Source organism: Lucilia cuprina, chromosome 3 (assembly GCF_022045245.1).
Source record: "Lucilia cuprina isolate Lc7/37 chromosome 3, ASM2204524v1, whole genome shotgun sequence".
Taxonomy (NCBI): domain Eukaryota; kingdom Metazoa; phylum Arthropoda; class Insecta; order Diptera; family Calliphoridae; genus Lucilia; species Lucilia cuprina.
In genome coordinates this window covers 42,110,020-42,132,601 of record NC_060951.1, presented here as the reverse complement: position 1 = coordinate 42,132,601, position 22,582 = coordinate 42,110,020, and the positions used below count along the sequence as shown (strand labels likewise).

At 28.7% G+C, this 22,582-nt stretch overlaps 1 protein-coding gene and 1 long non-coding RNA gene across 2 annotated transcripts in view; one reads left to right on the top strand and one right to left on the bottom strand.

The window, feature by feature from the left end:
* The window catches only part of LOC111689423, a 106,517-nt gene extending 97,344 nt beyond the window's left edge, over positions 1-9,173 (bottom strand). The window contains exon 1 of the mRNA XM_046945690.1: positions 8,188-9,173. The gene's annotated coding sequence lies outside the window, so the exon portion shown is untranslated. The remainder of the gene's footprint in view (positions 1-8,187) is intronic.
* Positions 4,606-22,582, top strand: part of LOC124418689 — a 207,673-nt gene continuing 189,696 nt past the window's right edge. The window contains exon 1 of the long non-coding RNA XR_006940150.1: positions 4,606-4,650. This is a non-coding gene — a long non-coding RNA (uncharacterized LOC124418689). The remainder of the gene's footprint in view (positions 4,651-22,582) is intronic.

The following is a 22,582-nucleotide window of genomic DNA, read 5'->3' as shown; positions in this document are numbered from 1 at the left end:
AGTTAATAAACATCACTTACACAGAAGGTAAACAAATTCACTTAGTGCTACTTTTGAAGTGATGATAAGAGTTATTCTTTTAAAAAGTACTTTGTTTTATTTTTGCTGGGTATATTCAGATGGATCTACACAGATTCATCATGACTTTTGTAAGGTAAAATGGATCTAAAACACATAACTACCAATGTTAAGGACATGCTCTGAATCAATCAATCTTCATTTTTCACAAACTTTTTTGGCTTGAAAGTAAAAACTCTTTTTAAAAAAAATCTATGGCAACACTGATTGTGTCCACTAGATTGTCGTGTTTTTTTCCTCTCTCACATTTTGTAATAAAGTGTTCATTTTTTTGTTGTAACACTCTCACCGGCCTGTGGCATTCTTTTTTCTTATTGTATTCATTTCTCAGTATTGTTATTAATCTTATAAAGTCATAAAATTATTGTTTTTATTCTTCGACTCTTAACTTTTGTATCAGTGTGTGTTCTGTCGTTTATATTGTATATGTATGTTTGTAAACCTTGATCGTTTATATTTCAATTGTCATTCTCGTATGCTCGTTATTGAGGTTCCTGTGACATATTTATGTCTTTAATCCCCAACATTTGGTTGGCACACTCACACCTATAAATAATATATGGTGGGCACAGTGTTGCGCATTTGTAAAGAAATTGTGGAGAAATTTTTAATTTTTAAGAAAACTTTTTTTTATTTTTATAAGAAAATTTCATAAAATATCATTTTTATTGAAAATTTTTAAAAAAGTTTCTTTTTATAAACAAAAAAATAATTTGTTAGAAAATTTTCAAGGAATTTTATTTTTATAGGAAATGTTTAATAATTTTTTTTATAAAAAATTTTTAATAAATTTAAAAAAAAATTATTAATAAATTTTCATTTTATAGGCATTTTCAGAGAATTTTCAATAAATAATATTTTTTCAGAAAAATTTTAATAAATTTTCTTTTAATAAAAAATTTTAATAAATTTCCTTTTTATAAAAAATTTTTAAATAATTTTTTTTAGAAAATTTTCTTTTTATAGAAATTTTTTAAGAAATTTTCTTTTTATAGATTTTTTTTGTTTAATAATTTTCATTTCATAGACAATTTAAAATAAAACTTTTTTAATAAATATTATTTTTTCAAAAAATTTTTAATACATTTTCTTTTTATAAAAAATGTTCAATAATTTTTTATAGAAAATTTTCAAGAGATTTTTAAAAAAAATTTCTTTTTATTAAAGTTTTTCAAAAAATTTTCATTTTGAATAATAATGTTTTAGTAATAATTTTTTTTAAAGAAAATTATCAATAAATCTTCCTTTTAAAGACAGTTTTTAAAGAATTTTTTTTTATAAAAAATTTTCTATTTATAGAAATTTTTGAAGAAATTTTCTTTTTTAAAAATTTTGCAAGAAATTTTCTTTTTGTAAAAAGTGTTTAATTAAAAATTATACTAAAATCTTCCTTTTAAAGCCAGCTTTTAAAGAATTTTCTTTTATAAAAATTCTTTTCAATAAATTTTCTTTTTTTTAGAAAATTTGGAGATACATTTTCTTTTTATAGAAAACTTTCAATAAATTTTCCTTTTTTACAAAATTTTCAATAAATTTTCATTTTATAGAATATGTTCAATAAATTTTCTTTTAAATTTAAAAATTTTCGGTTAAATTTATTTTAAATTAGCGGAAAATTTTTCATTTTAGAGAAAATTTTAGGAAAATTTTTAATAAATTTTCATTTTATAAAAATTTCAATAAATGTTCTTTTTCTACAAAATTTTCAATAAATTTTCTTTCTATAAAATTTTTTAATAAATTTTCTTTTTAAAGAAAATGTTTTTGAACAAATTTTCTTTTTATTGAATATTTTAGGGCAATTTTCTCTTTATACAAAATTTTCGCTAAATTTTCATTTTATAGAAAGTTTAAGAATAAATATTCTTTTTAAACAACATTTTCTGATAAATTTTTGTTTTATAGAGAATTTTCGAATAAATTTTCAATATTTGCTTTTTTATGGAAACTTTTATATTTCTGCCTATATTTCCTACCAACTCTAAACACTGTAACGCAATACATCATTACTTCCTTCCTCTTGTGCATTGTTAGTTAAATCTTGAAAAATTCTCATTATGTTGACAATTATTTGACAATAATTCTTGTACAAATCATAAATCAAAATAACGAAAAGTAAAGAAGTGTAACTGACCATAAAGTATGAGTCAAAACCAGATACATACAATGTCCTTTAAACAAACAGTTGTTAAAAAAAGATTTTGCAAGATAAAAATATTTTATCTTAGCAGAAAATCTATAAAAAAATTTAAAAACATGTTTTTTATAGATTTTTTATAACGAAAATTTAAACAGTAGCAAAAGGTAATGACAATTGTTATAGTCACTGAGTTAAATTTACTGACATAAAGAGAGTTTTTGTATTAGAATTTTATTTTTTCTTTAGACTAAAAAATTAAATTACATGTGTGACGAGTTACCAAAAAAATTTTATGGTCGTGTTAAGGAATTTTTGTGTTATATGTTTTTTTTCATTTAACCGCCAACTACTTTTTTATTGTAAAATTAAAAATTTTATTAACATGTTGTTTAATTGAAAATAAAATTTTAAAAGTTTGTCAAACATTTAATAGTCATTGCTGCTTTTTAACTTTATTTATATAAATTTATTAAAATAATCGAAAAAGTTTACTGAAATTTTTTTACAATAATTCTATTTTTGTAGATGTTCTTAGAAAATTTTCATCTTTTAGAAAATGTTTTTTTAAAGGAAATTTTCTAAAAATGTATCCTCTTGTCACAGAAAAAATTATCGGTAATAATTTTTATTTAAACAAATTTTTATTTGTCTGAATTATCTCGTTGTTTGAAACCTAAGTGTTCAACTTTGATTAAATTTTTATTGATTCAATTAAGTTTTTAATTAATTAAAAAATTTTTCTGATCTACTTTTATATTTTAGTTTTTTTTAATGTTTTATTTTTCAAGTTTCTTAACAATTTATCAAACACTTTATATATTCAATTGTGAAAATAAAGTGATATTATTTGTAACTGCTGAAAGCATTGCTAAAGGTCTAGTAATCCTTTAACATTGTGTTTAATCGATTAATAGTTTGATTGTTTTAATCGCCTTCTTAATTGATTTTTAAAAAATACTCCATCACACAGTTTTATTTATTTGATTAATAAATTATCAAATAATCAATTATATATTTATTAAATATTTAATTTATACAATTATTGAATTAATCAATGTTAAATTTTGACTCAATTATTGACATTAATTGTTCTGATTAATTTGTTATTTGAAAAAAAAAAAATATTTTTTTACAAATTTAGTATGTAATTGATATCATCATTTTGGTTACAGGTGCAAAACTTGCTTGATACAATTATTTTGATAATTTTTTTAAAATTTCTCGCTCCCTTATATTTTTTATAAATAATGTTCACAAAATTTCTTTATTTATCGCTTGTTACACCGTCGGACAAAAAGAGAAAAAATTCGTTAAACAAGAACCCGATAATATACGTCTGATGCTATACATTTAGTGGAAGAAATTTGATTTTTTAATTTTTCATTTCGTGACCCTGTGTCCTGTCAAAAGGACTTCAAAAATTTTAAATTTTAAAAATTTATAGGAAAGTTAGGCTTCTAGTGTAATAAATCGGTGGTTCGATTCCCACCTAAGGAACTGGATAAGGAGAGCATAACAGGCTTGATAGGGGCATGGGTGTTTTCCTTTGGATTTGATGTACATACATCCTCCTTTCAAACTAACTAATTAACTAATTTACTAACTAACTAATAGAAAATTTTAAACAATTTTTTTTTTCTTAAGAAAAAAGCATTGAATCATGTCAACTCAGTTGAAAACATCTATTAAAACCTTTTCGACACTTTTCTTTGAAAGTCACAAAAATGCCGCTCTTCTATAATAACAATAATAATTAAATAAAATAACCAAAACTTCTTCTCAATAAAACAAATCATAAAAATCATAAATTTATTTTCAAATAAACAAAATTTTAATTATCCACTTGTTAAAATATTTACGATCATAAAAAAATAATTATTAAATAAATATCAAAGAAAGTTTTGTATTTTATTTGGTCTCATAAAAAAATCAAAATTTCTATTATAATTGACACACAGACACCACAAACTCATTAAATATTTAAAAAAAAATTATTGAAAAAACATAACACAATAAATATTATTAAACATTCAAGTACTTCAAGTTCAAATGATGTCGCTGAAAGAAAGAAAAAAATCATTGTCGTCTGCAGCAACAACTACTGTTTGCTACTTAACCCTTTAAATGTTGACAAATCTCGTAAAAAATGTTTTTGATTAAAAAACCATTATTCATAATTATCTAAGAAGACACTTTTCTTTTAACAATCCATAAATTCGTTTAGTTTTCATTGATTTAATCTGATAAATAGGTCATGAACAGAAAAACAATTTTTTCTCTTGTTGATAATTTTTCCAATTGAATATTTTCTTTTTGTTTGTAATTCTAATAAGATTTTGTTATTTTTGTTTTTTTTCAGTAAAATTATGGGAAAATTTTATGCAGCAGGAAATGTAATAAACAAATAAAGGCAGGCCACTTGAAAAACTCAGGTAAGTCAATATTTATTTAATTTTTAAAATTGCCTCCTTTTCATTTCTTCTCCTTTGGTTTTGTTTGCAAATATTTTTCTTCTTTATTATTTTGTGTTAAACCGTTTTTATTGAAAAGATTGTAAATATTGCTAAATGTACAAGGGCATGATTTTATGGTTTTCCTTGGAGTTTCCGGATAGGAAGAATTTGTATTTTCCCACATAATTTGAAAGAATTTACATCAAAGTTGAACTTTGAAATGCAAATATTTTGTTGCTATTAAATGCAAAATTTAAGATGAGAAGAACATGTTTTTGAAAAGGTTTTTTTGTAGTTTGTTTATAATTTAGATTATTTGTATAAATTTTGCTATAGTTTATCATCATATTTCCTTATTAAGGAGTTTATTTAGGAATTTGTTTGTTTTTGTGAAAAATTTTGTTGCAATTCAATCAATTTCAAATTGATGAATAACTGTCTGTTCATCAATGCAAAGGTCGCAATTACGAGTATTACCTATCTTTACAAAATACATGTTTTTAATCAAGTACTATTGATCTTTGTCAAAATAATTACACAGTGTAAAAAACGATGTTTTTAAATTATACCCGCCTGTTATCAAATTGACATCAAAGTGTTCATAATTTTTCACTAACATATCCATTGTCGAAATATATTCATACGTACGAAAACGCTATGTTGTCAAACAACGTAGTCAAATTGCAACAATTCGTTATTGAAATCTAAACTTTATGCACATCCGTTGTTTAAATGTTAACGAAAGTTATAAGCTCACTATTGATAACGGATTGTATCAATTTCTGTACTTTTTTACCGGGGTTTCCCTCTGTGTATATGTACACTGAAAATAACCCATGATTAACTTATTACTTTTCGTAATATACTATATTTTTCATAATATTTACTTTGTGATGCGAATCATTTTGTTTACTTTACGACAATTTCATTGCTAATAAAGATTTTTCAATTAAATTTGCTATATACATATATATAATCATACATCTGGAGGCCCCTATTTGGTCTAGGGTTCGTTGCAAATTTCATGTTTTCAAATTGACACGTTTAGAAAGAGCATATAAAGAAACTGATTGATTTATGTTAGTATAACATCAACAGGTCAAAGGTTAAAAACTTTTTCGATAAGTAAAATTCCGCTATAAAACCGTTGAAACCATATTATTTAAGACTGTATATGTACAGTCCAATTACGAACAATAATTCCCTGGGAGTTTATTCGCTATTGCATCCTCTAATTTTAAGAGAGGGAACATTCCCCCTTTGAAGTTATTATTCGAAATATATCTTATAGTAATTACTCGCGTTTGGGTCCCATTATATGATGCGTTTACATATTGCAGTTTTTTAATGTATCTATACCCAGATTTTTTATTTAAAAGATTAATATATGATAGGACATCCCGGTTTGAGAAACTTCAAGAATCGATCAACTAGTAACTTATAGTGGCCCTACGTGAAATAATCTATTAACAGGCCAATGTCTATTTTCAATTTTGATTTCAATAAATCGATGGTTACAGACTGACAGTTCGTTTGACATTTATCCTCCTTTTAAAATCTATCGGTTTAGAAAAGCACCGATTACTAGTAATAAACATTAAACCATTAACAAATTCAAATCTAGTCTTATATTGAGAATAGTACATAAATTTATTGAAACGGAACGGAATAGTCCAGTAACCAGTCATAGAATATTTGAATATAAAATAAATAATTAGTGCTGTAAAGTAACTCTTTCACGTAAAGTGGACATCGGTGTCCCAAGATTTTTTTATATTTTTCTCGATAATGAAATGGTTATTTCAAGAGAAAAATAAGTTATTTTTAAGAATTTAATGTCACTACATGCTAAAAATTATAATATCCTGCGATATCCTTTGAAAACTCTTTTTCCATTTTTTTATCAAAAATATCCCAGAAAAATAAAACGAAATACTTTCAAAAGAATAACATTTAACATCACTTCAAAAGTAGCTCTAAGCCCCGTTAACTCCACCTACGGTTATCGTTTAACCGAAAGTTATTCTGTCGATTAAAATATTTTTTGTATGAAAACTGTCAATTCAACCTTAAGATAGAAAATAACCCGACATTGTGATAATGGGGGTAAGAGAATTTTTTTACCTTCTGTGGAAGTGATGTTTATTGAAGTCTAAAAAGCGAAAATAATCCATTTTATTTTTTAACTTAAGGTATATTTTTTGTACTAATTTTTTTGGAATAAAACAAATATTATTTTAATAAGCTAATTGATAAAGGCGTGTAATTATTTTTTTATTTATGTTAATATTATTTGAATGGATTTAGTTGTATTATATAATACTACAATTTCACTTCCTAATTACTTCAAAAAAGAACATAGAAATTACTTCCTAAGAATGACTTCAGACGTAGTGAATTTGGAATCAAATAAAAAGAACATCCCTCCTATGACAAGCCTGTGTTAAAATCAAAACTTCTTCAGGTCTTTTTCAGTACTTCCATGTAGTAAATTCTACTACTTTTTTGCTTCTTTGGAAATTTTTTTGCTGGGGTACGTCAAAATAACGTGTGTGGTGAAGTCAAATTCACAAAAAGTCCAGCGATTTTGTTTTGTGAGTGAAAGGGTTAAGTTACACATCGTGTTTGAATTAGGGTTCTATAAATCGACTTTCGAAAATTCGAACAATCGACTTTTTGTCGAAAAAAGTCGAAGTCGACTATTTTGTTACAAAACAGTCGATAGTCGAGTTATCGTCTATGAAAAAAGTCGACTTTGTAGATAAAAGTCGAAAAATCGGAAAGTCGAAAAGTCGGAAAGAGTCGAAAAAAGTCAAAAAGTCGGAAAAAATCAAAAAGTCGAAAAAAGTCGGAAAAAGTTGAAAAGTCGGAAAAAGTCGAAAAAAATCGGAAAAAGTCGAAAAAAATCGGAAAAAGTCGAAAAAAAATCGGAAAAAATCGAAAATAGTCGGAAAAAGTCGAAAAAAGTCCAAAAGTCGAAAATAGTCGAAAAAATTCAAAAAGTCGACTATTTATAAAATATTAAAAGTCGAAAAGTCCAAAAATTGACTTTTAATTAAATGTAAAATGTCGAAAAGTCGAAAAATTGACTTTTAACTAAATACAAAAAGTCGAAAAGTCGACTTTTCGTTTCAACTATGGAACCCTAGTTTGAATATTTAATCATAAGAAATTCTACTGTTTTAGAAGAAACATTTTAAATTATCGCTTTTTTATTAATCTGACCTCAATTCTGGCTAAAACCCATATAGTCATGTTACTGATTTATATAACGAAATTTTTAATCCGTAATGAAAAAAATTTCATCGAATTTAATAATTTTTCTCAACAAAACGTACAGTAGCGTAAAAAAAGTTCTAAAAATTTAAAACCAACGAGATTTAAAATGCCAAAAAAAAACCCAAATCATGTAAATCATCTAAATTTGAAGCTTGAACTTTCTTTCTCTCTCTCCATTTTCCTCTCATTTACTAAATTCTTAAACAATTTAAAACAGAGTTGCATTTGAACACTTACCTTTCTTACAGACTGTTGCTGCAATGCAACCATGTGCATTAAGCCACCTCATTGTGACTGAGTCTGTTTTAGCGCATTTCTTTTACTTTACTTACTTCATTTGTTTACTTTGTTTTGATTTTAAAATTTCTTTGATTTTATTGTTGCACTAACAAAACAAAACTGAAAAAATGCACAAATGAAGAAAAAACAAATACATACACACTCTTACAAACACTTTTACATTTACAGGGAAAACAATAACAAAAAAAAAAGAATCACTGCATTTTGATTACAGTGCACGGTAACTAAATATATTCCCACACAAACAATATTTCTTTTGTTTTTGTTTTTGCTTAGTCAACACTAAAATATCGAACATACAACTCTACAGAGTTGGAAAAATTACAATACAAAATTTAAACCGGTTCCAATTTGAGTAGAAGTTTTTTTTTTTAATATTTGTTTGGTTTTGCTGTTGTTATAGTTGGTGGTTTTTGTTTGTTTTTTTTTTTATTCGGTTTGGTTTTTACTACATTTGAACGAACCACAAATAACGACAATACCAATCGATCGATGTGTTGTTGTTGCTGCTGTTGATCTCTTTGCTGAAATTTTTTTTCTTCATACAAACAAAAATTTTGCGCTTCCGTGTATACAGAGAAACAGCCAACACACTACACGAAATTTCAAAGATTTTTATCAATAAAAACTTGATTTTGTTTTCTTAATGCTTTTTTTATTTAATTAATGATTATTTTGCACATTGATAAATTAATTGATTTAATTTGCACTTAATTAAAAATGTATTTAATTGATTTGATAATATTAACTTTTTTTAGGTTTATATGTTATTTAACTGTATAAATAGTTTTTGTTTTATATATTTACAAAAAATGTATCTTTTAGTTTAGTTTTCTTTAAAGTTTATCTCTATCTTTAGTAGTGCAGCCAGCCTGCCTGCACTAACAAACACCGTGACCGTGTTTTAAATGCAAACCTGTAGAATGCTTAAAGCAGACTGAATGCTGAAGTGAAGCTTTGATCTAACCAAAATATTCGATACTTAAACTCATACATGTACAATTTCAAATCGTACTCAAATAAAGACTGGTTTTTTACAGATCTTTGTTTTTTTGTGTGTCTTCATTCTGTATTTTCTTTCTTCTCTACTTTGGTTTTGTTTATATTGTTGTATAATATTTGGAAAAGAAGAATAAGAAAGAGCTTTAGATGGGAATCATTTGGGAATATGTTAAATGTTGTGTACAGTGCTGTCGATTTGTATAAGGGGTATCTTAAAGATACATATGTATGCACTGTTATTTTTCTAAGAATATCTATTGAGAAGTGTTTAGTAGAATGTTTATCTTTAACACTATCAACAATGATCTACATACAATGTTACTAATAGTCAGGTCCTATCTCTGTAAGGATAAGTGTGTTAAAGTAATGGTTCATAAGTATGGTATTTAGTTTTCACATGCCCCATGAAATTGTCGACAAGATCAGTCGGCTCGTAATCATTTTCTGAATCGATTTAGCTATGTCCGTCCGTCTGTCCATGTGAACCTTGTAAACAAACTACAGGTGGCAATTTTGAAAATTTGATTCATTATCTTTTATTGTCCCTGGCACGATGCCTTTTGAAAATAGTTAAGATCAATCCATTATTTTACCTAGCCCCCATACAACTGAATTCCCGAAAAAGACTTGCAAACTTTGTAATCAATCTACATGTCGCAATTTTGGAGATAATTCAATGAAATTTGGTACAATGGTATCATAGACGAAGCCTATTAAAAATTGTTAACATCGGTTCATTATTGCACCTATCACCCATACAACTGAACCCGCCGATTAGAGCTTTTAAGTTCAAATTATGTTTAATATATTCGTATCTTGACAAAAAGCTGCAAAACCGAGTTCTATACTAGACCTGATGACCCTTACGCATTCTATAATTATGGGGCATCATATGACCCTAGCCCCTAAAAAATCCCCCTTCAAATTTTGACTTAAATGTATTCGTATCTCGACAATAACTGCAAAACCAAGTTCTATACTAGACTTGATGACCCTCACGAATTCTATTACTAAAGGACCTCATATGACCCTAGCCCAAATAAAAAGTCGCCTTTAAAATTTGACTTAAATATCCACAATATTATTCAACAATAAATGCTCAGAGCCATTTATTGTTGAAGCTAAAATTCATGAAAAGTAAATCACACTTTAATTTTGTAACAGGTGTAGGTTATTGTATGGGCGACCCCTCCCGACTATAATTTCTTACTTGTTTTTATTGTCTTGCAGAATGTTCATATATATAATTGTTGGATGAGCAATCATTTAACTAAGTTTCGTTCTACAACTTTAGTTCAAAAACTGATAAAAAAGATATAGGAGAAGATAATTGTAATATGAAACTACTGTCATTATTTGAGATACCCAGCAAAATCTTTACTTACCCTGTAAGTATGCAAGAAATATTGGAGAAAAGTGTACTTACATACTTTTGGGTGAATAACTACTTATTTTTGTTTGACGATGACCAAAATATAACTGGTTACAAATCTGCTTAACCAATTTTCCCGACTATTCTCTTACTCAATGCCCCATTAAACAGTAATTTTATCATTTTATGGCTTCCACACAAATGTAGATATCAACATTTCTTGAAAAAACTTCCAAAATCGACTACGGTTAGACATACTAACTAATTTCTTGTTAGATATATACTATAGGCAATTGACTGAAAATTTATTGACAACTATAACTCATTACCAAGTAATGAATGAAATAACAACAATTCCTTCAATACTCATTACCAGGGCAAGGATTTCTATGCAACTGCATGTTTTTAGCCAGTAACTCGAGATAACTTTTAACTAGTTTTCTTTTCGAATCAATTTGTTATAAATGCATAAATTGCATATTTTGCTTTAAATTTCATTAATTTTGCATATATCCAACATTTTTATAGCATATTTTGCATATTTTTTAATTTCCCTAAAACAATTTGTTTTGTTTTCTCTGTATTTCATTTTTTTCAACAAATTTGTTACTTACATATTTAGAATTTGTTTAAATAAATATCAAAAAAATTCTATTTAACAACAAAATTCTAGGTTCTATGAAATACAATTTTACAAAGTTTTTTTTTTTCATTTTTTAATACCAAAATAGCGCGGAAGGTATTTTGAGTTTGTGATGCTAATTGTAACATCAAAAATATTAAAGTATCGGTTCAGTTTCAATTTCTGAGTGTGTCCATTTGTGTGTCCATATAAAAATATAACTAGATGAAATTTTGTTCTTACATCTCTCTCACGTCCATAATTATCAAACGACAAAATTCGGAAGATATATAGTTTATACAAAAAAACATTCATTCACCAAATTTTATTAGAATTGCTATCATGCTTTCCACTTTCAGAAATAAAATATATACTATTTTAAGTTGTTTCTTAGTCTTAAAGCATACATTAATTTGTACCTTCACAAAGAAATATTATTTGGTGCCTATTTTTTACATTTTTAGTGCATATTTTCCCATTTTATAATGCATATTATATGCGCATATTTTTAATTATTTAGTGCATGAAAGTCCTTGCCCTGCTCATTACTAAAATTTAAAAATAATTTTTCTGGTTATGTACAATATTTCTATATTGATTTCTAAAGTATTGTTGTATTGTTCCTGGAAACATTTTTTTGATCAAAGACAAATACTATTGAAATTACTGAAAATCGGTTCTTAATTTAAAAAAAGCCCACATATAAAGGTTATTATCAGGGAAGATATTTACACGTTTTAGACCAATTTAAGAATTTTGGCATCGATTTGTTAAAGCATATTTTTGCATATTTTATCGATAAGATGATAATTTAGCATGATTTTACTTTTGTATCATGTTTAGGGCATATTTTCGGGTTTTTAGAGCATGTTTTACTCTTTTTTGCATATTTTGATGTTTTTTGATTTAGTTTTTCATAATTGTATATTTTTAAAATATATTTTTCAAAATTTTAAAAATTAACAAAAAAATTAATTTTATTGTGATCTTGTAGAATGATATATCACATTAAATATTAAATACTTTACTATATATTTAGTATTATTGTGCTTTTCAATGTTAAAAACAAGTATGAATTTATAGTCGGACATTGCCGACCATATGGTGCCCTACACCAGTCAGTATGTTAATTATGTTAACGTAATTGTGAGCCTAAAGGCCCGATTCGGGGGGCACGGTTGTATAGGGGCTAGGAGAAATAATGAACCGATTTCAATCATTTTCAATAGCGTTCGTCCTTGAAACAAAAAAAGAGTATGTGCCAAATTTCATCAAATTATTATGAAAATTGCAACCTGTAGCGTGCGCACAAGGTTTACATGGACACACAGACAGACGGACGGACAGACATAGCTAAATCGACTCAGAAAGTGATTCTGAGCCGATTGGTATACTTTAAAGTGGGTCTAGCACCAATATTTTAGGGTGTTACAAACTTCTGCACAAACGCATAATACCCTCCCCACTATAGTGGTGTAGGGTAAAATTAGTTTAAGATCAATATTGAGTTTTTTGCAGCATATTGTTGGGCTTTAAACCTTTTTAGAGCATATTTGCGGTTTCCCTGGTTTTTTATGCATTTAATCGCTTATAAGTACCTTTACATATGTTTTGGCGATCGATTAATTTAAAACAAATCTTTCACGTGTTTTAAAGAGAATTTCTCAGTAAAAACTTTCATTAACATGTACGATGTTAAAATGCTAAAATTTACTTACGCAATAACATTATTTTAGCACGGACAAGTCATTGGAGGCAAGTACTTCCCACAAACGATTACAAGTAATTAGAAAAAGTAGTCATTGTATACCACATAAATAAACGTATTCATTATCTCTATATTAACTGGCAAGATGACTAATGAATTAGAAGGTATTTATAAAATACTTTATTAGTAACGCCTTATTAGACTACTTCTATATAATCCAGACCAATTTAAAGCCATTTCCCAATTTTTGCTCGGTTGCTATTTTAATATCAGAAAATTTAGTTATTCAGAAATTTATAAATTACCATTGTTAATTGTAACTTTTCAGATATTTTGTAATATAATATCTTAAGTGTTCTATATGTTCTACATTTTCGAATAGTACATAAATAATTTAAATTAATTGTTTAACTACTAGCTGGTAGAGGACACTAGCCAGAAAAGTGCTACCAAGTCTGTATATTATTTCTGCCATCTAACGGTCCGTAGTAGTATAATATAATACCTTTTGTTCAGCCGAAGGTGTTTGAACGTGCTATTTAAGAGTTGCCACCTTTTACGTAGGTTGTTGACTTGAATAGATTACTGTTTCCATATTGGAAACAGAGAATTGCATACATATGACACAATGTCATATGTGAGTTTCCAAAATGTCAAATCACATATGAAAAAAATATGACATTTATAAAAACCACATAGAAATATTTTCACATATTGTCACTTGCTGTCACCTCATCATTCAAGTTGCTCTCTGTTGCTGCGAATAAGCAGATTTGGCTGTGCACCTCACACAAACACGTGTATTTCTTATGGGACCTAGACTGCTGCGTATCCCTAGGGTCACTTTAATTTGACGCAGCACATATAAAAAAAATGGTTTTGCTGTGCACCGCTAGGGGAAATTTCTGTGCACAGCATTTTGCTCTCTTCTGTCTTTTCGAGAGTATTTATTGGCGAAGTCGGAGAGTTTTTTACTAGCGATTGTCAAATCATTTCATTACATTGCACATTGGGGCCAAAGGTAGTTAAAACAATAAAGTTTTGATATAAGTGTTTGGTATCAATGAAAAGAGAATTTTTTCTATATTACAAATAAGTAAAAATATAATAACCCATCGAACAATTTTAGGAGGTAATTACCTAATTATTATATGTTTTTGTGTATCAACAATTATATTTAGAAATTATTGCGTCTTTTCTTCTTTATGCACGTTTATATGTTTATTAAAGAGCAAAACTGTTATACACCTTTCCCTCTTTTAGGGCTAAACATTAAATTTTATAAATAGAGAATGTGGTGTACTTCAAAGTAAAAATTTGGAAATTCAGAAACAATATACATATAAACTGACTCATTGCTTTAGATATTTTTCTGAAAAGTCGAATAAAATGTCCCATAAGGTAATACAACTCTATACAAATAATAATTGAAGAATCAATTATTTCTGAAACTAATTTAGCTCAATTAGATATCAATTTAAAATTCGTGTAATATCGTGATATACGATAAAAAAATTTTATTTGGGGGAAATAGGTTTAAGCGGTCTAGATCTTAGATAGGCAATTTGTGGCAACATTTTGATAATGTATATAATATATTGTAGGAGAATTCTGGTGAATTTTTGAAATTTTACTATAATTTTTAATTATAAAATAAGTTTTATTTATACCCAGTAAAATCTTTACTTAATCGGTAAATAGGCAAGTAATAATGGTAGAAAGTGTAAGCAGTTACCTTTGGGTGAATAACTACTTATTTTTGTTTGATGATGGCCAAAAAATAACTGGTTACAAATCTGCTTACCCGATTTTTCCAGATTTAAACTGGTTTTACAGTTATTTTTTATGTTTGCTAGTCTATTCTCTTACTCAATGCCCCATTAAAAAGTAATTTTATCATTCTATATGGAATGGTTTTCACACAAATGTAAATATCAAAATTTCTTGAAAGAACTTCCAAAATCGACTACTGTTAAAAAACACTAACTAATTCCTTATACGCTATAATTGATTAAAAATTCTCTTTAAAAAAATATGTTATTGAAAACGACAATTCATTACCAAGTAATATATAAAATAAGTACATTACCTACAATACTCATTACCAAAATTTTAAAATATTTCCCTAAGTAATTACAAATTTGATCCCGTTTTCTTTTCTTTTCTTCATTATAAACATACACTTATTAAGAAACTGAATTTAATTATTTTTTGTTGAACTTTTTCTTTCAACTTCCGACTTTAACTTCCGCCCGAGGGTAGATAACAATGTCCAGAAAAAAACTATTGACGAGAGTGCATGAAGCTAATGTCAGCTTTCCAGCTATATAAATTTTTCTTTGAAAATCTCATTTTTAATTATTGAATTATCGACAACTTTCCTCATTTAGCTGCCCCAATGTGCATTGTTTCAATTCAAATATAATTTTTATAATAATAATAAAATTTGTTTATCATAATAGCTTTTTATATAGAAAACCAAAATCCAAGTTCATAATACGTACACTTTGTTAAATACATACGACACAGACAATATTGTCGACCATCACCAGATGGAACTTCAACGGAGAAACATTTTTTTTTTGTCTTCAAAAAACGTTTTGGCTCAAGTTTGACTCCCAAAAAATTGCCATTTTTAAATTGAAATCCCTTAAACAAATTTATTTTTGAATGAAATGTTTGGGTGGATCCTTTAAGGATAGTAACATTTAATAAAATGTTCATATCCTCAGCATTTCGATGCTCTTTATAAAGGAATAAAACAGAAACTGAATACCCGGTTCTTCTGTATGCAAAGTCTGCTATTTGGTTTTTTCCAAGTCAAACGAGTATGAATGTATAGTGGGACATTGCCGACTATATGATACCTTACACCAGACAGTATGTTAAAAAGTGGATAATTAAAAAAATAAAGCATTTAATTTGTTCTTTAACCGTATTGTGTAATATGTTTACGTATTATTGACAAAGGAAATAGATTTTCTACAAGAGGGCTCATAGGGGAGTAAGGGTAAATATGGGCCTATCCTTATAAATTTTGGTAGAGGAATTCACGTCTACTTTAAAGTTATTTATGTAGATTTTAATCGTTTAATTAGAAATTATAAGTGAATTTTGACTATCAAGACATTTTCTGAAGGGGAGTTTGTATTGGGGCTAGGGTCAAATGAGGACCGATCACTATAAAATTTAGTAGTGTCATTTATCGTTCTATAATACTAATTTTTGCAGATTTTTCTTGACATAATAGAACATTTAATGTAATTATGAGCCTAAAGGCCCGCTTCGGGGGGTATGGTTGTATGGGGGCTAGGCGAAATTATGGACCGATTTCAACCATGTTCAATAGCGTCCTTGAACCAAGAAAAGTGTATGTGCATAGCCAAATCGACTCAGAAAGTGATTCTGAGGGTATAAAAAGTGATGTGCAGTATTATAGTAACACGGCTTTCCTTAATTATCAATCAAACTACAGGTCGCAATTTTCAAGAAAATTTGATGAAATTGAACTAAAACGTTCTTCTGGCCCAGGGGTAATGGACCGATTTCAACCATAGCGTTCGTCATTGGACTAAAAGAAGAGTATGTGCCTAATTTCATCAAATTTGTGTGCAACCTGTATCGTGCGCACAAGGTTTTCATAGACACACAGACAAACAGACAGACGGACATAGCTAAATCGACTCAGAAAGTGATTGATTATGAGCCGACTGGTATACTTTAAGATAGGTATAGAACCAACATTTTAGGGTGTTACAAACATCAGCACAAGCGCATACCCACTTTAGTGGTTTAGGGTTTAAATATTCTTGAAATCCCTTAATGGTTCCATTTTGTATATGTGATCGCTGAGACAATATTCTAATTTTAATGTTAGTATGTATTAGAAAAATCAAAGATACAAGTGATGGCTAATTTATGCTAAATATATGTTTTTTCACAAAAAAAATCGATTTGCATAAGTTTTAATAAGCTTCTGCAAAAAAAAACTTGTTGTCCCCTTTTATTCCAACCACAAATCAATCAAAACTAAAATATTCAAATAAAAATCTTAAACGTCTAGACACTGTCGTTTTGTGTAACTAGTCGTGTCTGCTGGTCATCACAAAAAGCTACTGCGTTTTTTCTTGCATTATAAAGGTTTTTTTTGTTTTTTCTTCTAATGTATCACAAGATAATTTGCACAAAATTTGTGCCAAATTAAGCACGATCCCTTTTGGGTTTAAGAAAGTTCATCTCAGTTTTTTTTTTTTTTTTGTTTAAAAAAACGTATTTTTTACTCTCTCTTCTGTATTATTTTCTTTAGCTTCTTGTGACTTAAGCCTTGACCTTAAAATCAGGGTAGACTTATTCCATATGCCTGTTGGTTGTTTTTTTTTAGGTTTGTTAGTTTGGATGTTTTTGTTGTTGATGTTATGGACTTCACTATCATTTTAATGACTTTAATGATCAATAAATTTGCTTAAATGAAAATTTTAAATAAAATTATGCGAATAATAGGAAATATTAGTTCATGTTTAGTTAGTCGCATGTGTTGTTGTTGGTATGATCAAATTTTACGCAAATCCGTCATGGATGATCTCCATAAATTGCTTAATATTAATAGATCATGCGTATGATCAACTTTTATATTAATTTTAGTATAATTAAAGATTGTGGTGACCTGAAATATTGACCTTTAAATCAACACCGTCTAAACTTCCTAAGTAATCATTGTAAAGCTTGCAAATTTATAGTTTCGACATAATTTTCTTGCAACAAATGAGTTTAATTTACATATTCTCCTTGAGCTAATCAATCTATGCACAATTTCAAAATATTCCCACGACCTAAATTATAATCTTAACATAAAATTACTTATTTCTAAAATCGAAATTCTAAATACACACAGACCAACAGCATCATAATGAGGCCCCAAGATGTAAATGATCGTTTTGGTTGCATTGTACATTCCGCATACCACCAATATGCAACCAGTCCATGGAAATATCGCATTTAACATTATCACTCAAATTAAGATGCTGATGCAAAACGTAAACCCATAATAATAAAAAAAATCAAATTGATTAGTTGCCTCGCTGATTGGTAACACACTGCTGATCTACCTGAACAACAATTTAAAATAGCAGATCAAATTCACAACAAACTCTTTTTATTCGTAGTTATAAATAAATTTTGAAGTGAATATTCTAAGAATTTCTTATTTCTATATGAAAGCTTTGCAATGAATATAAGCCAAAAAGTCAATTCATTGATGTTTCTTAATATTAGAGTTTGGTGTAACGAAATTGGTTATGCTTCCAAAAAAGAAAAGAGGATCGATCACTCATATAACTTATAATTTAACAAGTAATATTTCTATATTCGGCTGTGCCGAATCTTATATACCCTTCACCAAGTATGTTTAAAAAAAAAACAGTTTTTATTTATTTTGTATCTTTGCACACATGTCACACATAACATACACACAAACAAATATAAACTGTAGCAGAAAGAAATATTAACCATTGTACTGTAATACCACCGTCAAAATGTATTACCAACATATCACTGCTTTATCTTCTTGTTCATGTTATACCCACTTACCTTCGTGAGAACAGAACAGTATGCAAACATACAAAAAAAAAAAAAAAAAAACACAGCTGAATAAAACCAAATACATCTCCATACGCACATCTTCATCCAATTCAAAGTGTTGTTGTTGCTTTTTTAACAAAGCATGAAAAAAATGTGGCTTTTTTGATGAAATTTTTAGAGGTTGTCTCGGATTTTTGCTCATATCTCCGTTATTTATAGACCGATTTTGCTGATTTTAAATAGCGATCTTCTCGAAAGCATGTCTAACTGAATTATTGAAGATTCGGATGTCGCCGATATCTGGGGACCTCTAAAAACTGATTTCAACAGACAGACAGACGGACATGGCTTAATCGACTCCGCTATCTATAAGGATCCAGAATATATATACTAGGGTCGGAAAATTGTATTATAGAAATTACAAAGGGAATGACAAACTTATATATACCCTTCTCACGAAGGTGAAGGGTATAAAAATCTGTTCCAACTCTAATGTTGCCAGATTGTTTTAAAATTTAACAATTATCTTAAGAATATCTTTGACTTTGTGCAATTGGTAACATTGTTATTGAAACAACAATAAGAACTGAAATAAAAAGCGTTAAAGCCGTAGATCAATCCTTGCTTAAGTGAGCAACTCCCTTTTATTAATTGTAATTACTTAAATGAATGGCTTCTGGTCTTTCCACATTTGCGTACGATGAGAATTTTTACTTATTTTCTGTTTTTTTCTTTACCTTTGTTTTACATTTATCTACTACTTCTTTGCGTTTATGGTTAATGTTGGTTGCTTTAGTTAATACTGCTGCTGCTGGTGGAGGTTGTCAATGTTCTGGCCTTTGAAAATTGATGTTGGGAAGACCATTTTTTATTTGGAATTGGTTCCTGATTTGGGATTATTCGATCTATGCATCACTCAAAGCACTTGGCAGTAGAATTCATCGTTAACTAGTTAGCGCTTTAGTAGACGATCAATAATTTCAGATCCCTGAATGTACTCATTTTCTGAAATTCATATTCATTCGGCATTACGATTTTCTTACCAGGAGAGGAAACACTCAAGCAGAAAGAATTTCTACTTTACTTTTTTTGTACAGGTTTTGCGGTATTCGAAAAAGATTTTAAAGCAAGTTCACGATTCTTTTATTTTAAAGTTTAAGTTAGTTTCGAAGTATATTGACCTGTGATGTGAAAGTCATATCGAAGTTGTACAAAAAAACTTCATACACAATATATTTTGAATTTCGTGAATGTTGGGGAAAATTCCACATCCATTGAGTTTTCTATTTTTAAACCATTACTATAGGGTGGAGACGTCGTAGTTCCGAAAATAAAATTTATTTTGGCTTAGACTCAGATACCCAATTCCGAAGAACACAGTTGTCCGAATTGGAGGGCATATCAAAGTATGTCGCTTCCACAGCCATTACTATAGAGTGAGATCTCGTCGTTTGGAAAATAAAATCTCAATCAAGTTCAGAATTATTTTATTTGGGCTTAGACTCAGAACACTGCTGTCTGAATTGGAGGTCATATCGAAGTAGGGTGTATGTCGGTTTCACAAACATTTTAGATTTCTGTTATTGAACCAATAACTATTAAGTGAGATCTCGTAGTCGTTCAACAAAGGAAGTCTTAGTCAAGTTAACGAAGCCTTAAACTTCCAATTCCCTTGTTCTGAATTGGAGGACATATCAATATTGGGTAAAGGAACTTCTTACACATTATTTTATGAACTTCATTTATGTCGGAGAAGATACCACAACCTTTTCAAGTTATGTTTTTGAGATGTCGCAGTCCTATCGACTCGCAGTCCTTGTCGATGTTTTTGTCACGAAGTTCAAGTGCAATGTCAGAAAATATTTCAGAGCCTTCCCATGTTTCGAACTATAACAATGCCAAGTTCTTTCTTGATTGCCGGAATCGGCCGGAGGATCACTTAGGATACCTGGAAAACAGGGGAAAAATAGACTTAGACGATTCTTTAACATCTGGATCGGAAGTTAGGGGTTTTCTCGCTATAGCAGTTTGAGGTATTTACAGGGAAATGCAAGGGAATCTGGACAATTGTGGAACAACCTTAGTGCGCCAACTGGCATTCTCGTTCACCAGGTGTCTTACAGACTTGTCAGCCCCAGTGTTGTCATCTTACTAGTCTGGTTACTGTAGAAATCTACTCACCACAGTCCGACACCAACGCTGTTTAAGAAGGGGTTCCCATACATTATGTAACGTCGGGCCGGGAGCGATGGTCTATTTTGGGAAACAGACTTTGATGGATTTGGTTGGACGCACACTAGAGTGTCTTGGGGAACAGCCTTTTTAAGAATGTAGGAATACCACTCAATCGATGCGTATTAACACGAGAAAAACAAAATATATATTTTTTGGAATGGTCCTAAGTTCCCTACCAGCGATTGAAAATCCTGACTTCAGAGGAGGCATTCTGTTTTCGCTTTTTATCGAAATATTTCGTTATTTTTAGCTCATACAGAAAAATATTCCAAAAATTGTTTGGCATTTGATTTAGTCCATTTCGGAATTTTTTTTAATTATTTTCTCCGCAGCAAGGAATTTAGTTGAATCGGTATAATGAGTAAGCACCGTGACTTATTCTATATGACAATGAAACAATTCACATCTAAAAGAATAATGATATTTAAGAACTTTCAACTAAAGGTATTGCTAAATAAGAAATAGAAATATAAGAATTTCACATCTAAATCTTCAAGTTCCCAAAACATTCTATATTTATATCTATCACCAACTCTGGTCACCCAAATTCTTTGGGTGGAAAAATGCATGCAGCTTAGCTGGTTACTGGTTAGCTGGTTACACCGAAGTAAGCAAAAAGAAAGCCTAATACAAATTGGTCATCAATGATGTCCCATTGTACAAGAGCAATAACAACAACCAAGCCACACATACGAGAAGTCAAACATTAAATCATTTCCATATTTCTATGGATATCAACAGAATCAACATACTGAGCAGATATCAGAATGAAATCAAGAAGCAAAAAAAAAAAAATGAAAACATTATTAAGAAAAGAAAATTTTCTCAGGCTTTAAGGTAAAGAGGATACAAAAAAACGAAATTAACTGTGTGGCATATCATTAAGTAGCTGCTGCATGATTGTTTTTTCTCTCGCTTTGAACTTCTTACACTTGGCCACATGATAAGATATCCAAAGCTTAAGTAGTAAATATGCAAGTTAGTATTACTTAAGTAAAGGTGGATAGATAGGTGGCTGAATGGTTGGATCATTGGTTTGTTATTTGTGTATATATATAGTACAAGTAAAATCTTTATGACCACATGAGATTTTACAAATTATTATGACGTCTACTTGACTATACAGACTACTGTCCCGTACCGTAATCAATACCCTACCACAAACTAACAAAAAAACCCAATAACTTCAATTGTCTAATGGATATTTTGTTTTGTTCTGAGGAGTTCTGTTTAAAAATCGAAGTCACAAAAAACCAACAACCCAAAGCATAAGACTGTGATTTGGTTTATTGTATCCTAAACTCCCAGTACTAGTACAATATTTGAAAAGTAACCGCATCCAAATTATTTTAATGTTTCGTTGCAGCTACTGTCAGGATGCTACTGTTTTCAAAACTTTTCATTTCATGGTTTCCTTGTCTTCATCTTATTTGAATTTCAATCTGCTAGTTTTTTTATTCTTTCTTTGTTTAATTTGATGACTGTAATTTACGCTTAGCATCTTTGAACACTTTTTATGGCATTATGTTGTTGTTTTTTTCTTCTACTAAGTTTTTGGGAATACATATTTATTCCTGTCGCCTTTAATGGTCGTTGTCTTGATGGAAATTTGATTTGTGTTTTGCATGCAAGTGTTGGTAGCTAGCCAGCCAGCCAGCCAAACAACCAACCAACTAACCGACAATCATTTCTAACCACATTACCATATCCCGTGATTGATCTGTTAGTACTCGTATGTGAATCTTAAAATTACAATTCACTTAAGTTGTATGCTTATATTTAATGCAAAATCAGCTTAAGGCGATATAGGACTTAA